Source organism: Lipotes vexillifer, unplaced genomic scaffold, assembly GCF_000442215.2.
Source record: "Lipotes vexillifer unplaced genomic scaffold, Lipotes_vexillifer_v1.1 scaffold496, whole genome shotgun sequence".
NCBI lineage: Eukaryota > Metazoa > Chordata > Mammalia > Artiodactyla > Lipotidae > Lipotes > Lipotes vexillifer.
Window position 1 is genome coordinate 4,253,351 of NW_006786690.1, and position 2,367 is coordinate 4,255,717.

A 2,367-nucleotide genomic window follows, 5' to 3' on the forward strand; every position below is an offset into this window, starting at 1 on the left:
AATCCGCTTGCCAATGCAGGGGACACGGGTTCAAGCCCTGGTCTGGGAAGATCCCACATGCCGCAGAGCAACTAAGCCCGTGCGGCACAACTACTGAGCCTGTGCTCTAGAGCCCACAAGCCACAACTACTGAGCCCGTGTGCCACAACTACTGAAGCCCACGTGCCCAGAGCCCATGCTCCACAATGAGAAGCCACCGCAAGGAGAAGCCCGCACACCGCAATGAAGAGTAGCCCCCGCTCGCTGCAACTAGAGAAAGCCCGTGCGCAGCAACGAAGACCCAACACAGTCAAAAATAAATAAATAATTTATTAAAAAAAAAAAGTCAGGTCATGCCACTCTACTCCAGACTCTACAACAGCTCCCACTTCACTCAGAGTGAGATTCATAGTCCCTCCTGTGGCCTGGGAGGTTCTCCATGACCTGGCTCCCCAGCTACCTTTCCCACCTGCCTCTACTCTGCCCCTCACTTAATCTGCTCAGCCACTGGCCTCTTTGCTTTTCTGTACACTCTCACCCTAAGGCCCTACCATGGACTCTCTTCCTCTGTTGTCCATATACCTAACTCCCTTACGTGATTTGCTAAACATTTCTTTCTCAAGGAGGCCATCCTGACCGCCCAATTTAATACTATAATCTACCTCCCCTTACTTGGCTCTACTTATTTTTCCATAGCATGTATCGCTTTCTAATATACTATTTAACATGCTGTCCCTGCTAGAATAGGTGGAGAGGCAGGGGAGAGAGTAAAAGTAGAAGAAAAAAGTGGGGAGAAGGAGAGAGGGAGAAAAGGGAAGAGAGAAGGAGAGATTCGTGGGATTGTGAGGGGGAGCCCTCCAAGTCTAATGGTAATCAGAGTGGTTACTGTGTGCGCTTACTGTGTGCTTTAGGTGTCTTATCTCATGTAATCCTCACTCTCACCCCAAGGGGGTAGGTTCTATTTCATTACCCTATTTTACAGATCAGCACATTGAGGTCCAAGAGAAGCCAAGAAATCTGACCAAGGTCAGATAGATAATAAGTGGTGGAGCTGGGTTTTGAATCCCAGCAGTCTGACTCAAGGGTCCAGCGGGTAGGGTTAGACTATGCAGGTAAGAATTTGGATTTTTCCATAGAGTAGTGGGCAGCCTTGGAAGGTTATTTAAGCAAATGATTAATATGATCTCTCATCTATAGAGAGAATGAATGCATGGGGCTGTTGCGGGGATTATCTTGGTGCATGGATGGAAAGCCCTTGGACAAATGCCTAGAGAGAGAGAAGCATTCAGTGATTAAATAAACGATCCTTTCCAGGAGGCTGAAAGATTTTACATGTGGTCATCTGGTGCCACTGTGTGGCCATTGTCCTCTATGACATGATATGGATTCTAGTCTGGCTAAATTTGGTAGTGCAGGGGCTGGTCTGGGTGGAGAGAAATGGCTGCATTAGGGCTGGGGAAAGGGGCAAGGGAGGAATTCCCAGAAAGGAGCTGGTGTCCTGGGGGTGAGGGTCCTTGTCAGCAGAGATGCAGAACCCTGGAGTGGATTAACTGATTCAGATACTTAGCCCTGGTTTGGCAGCACAAACCAGAATGAGACGTGGTCTTTACCCTAGAAAACCTTATAGTCTGATGGGGAAACAACATGGGAGTTGCATTAGTGTCTGGGAAGCAGAGAGGACTCCTGGGTTGGAATCCCAGTCCTGCCACTTCTGGGGGACTTCACTTCTTAGAGCTTCAGTTTCCTCACTGTCAAATGGGGACAGAATAAAACCTGCCTCATGGGATTGTTGTGAAGACCACAGAGGGTAACACATAAGGCACTAAGCATCTATGTGGGGCACACTGTCTGCATTCAATCTGTGACCCAGAGGCAGGCTGCCCAGCCTGCTCAGAGCCTCACTAAAGATGAACAAAGCAGCCAGCTACAATGGGAAAGAAAACCTGGGTCCCAGCTCCATTGCTGTCACTAAATTTTCTGTATGACCTTGGCAACTCATCTCCCCTCTCACAGTCTGTTTCACCAGCCATACAATGTGGAGCTTGGACAAGATTACTCAGATCTCTTCTCTCTCTAACTTATCGCGCCCCTTTTCCGGGTCAGCCCAGATTTTTGGCCTTGGGGATACAGAATAAGATCCAGAAGACTGGGCTTCCTTGGTGGCTCAGTGGTTAAGAATCCGCCTGCCAGTACAGGGGGCACGGGTTCGAGCCCTGGTTAGGGAAGATCCCACATGCCATGGAGCAACTAAGCTCGTGCGCCACAACTACTGAGCCCGTGTGCCACAGCTTCTGAAGCCTGCGTGCCTAGAGCCCGTGCTCTGCAACAAGAGAAGCCACCGCAATGAGAAGCCCACGCACCTCAATGAAGAGTAGCCCCCACTCACCG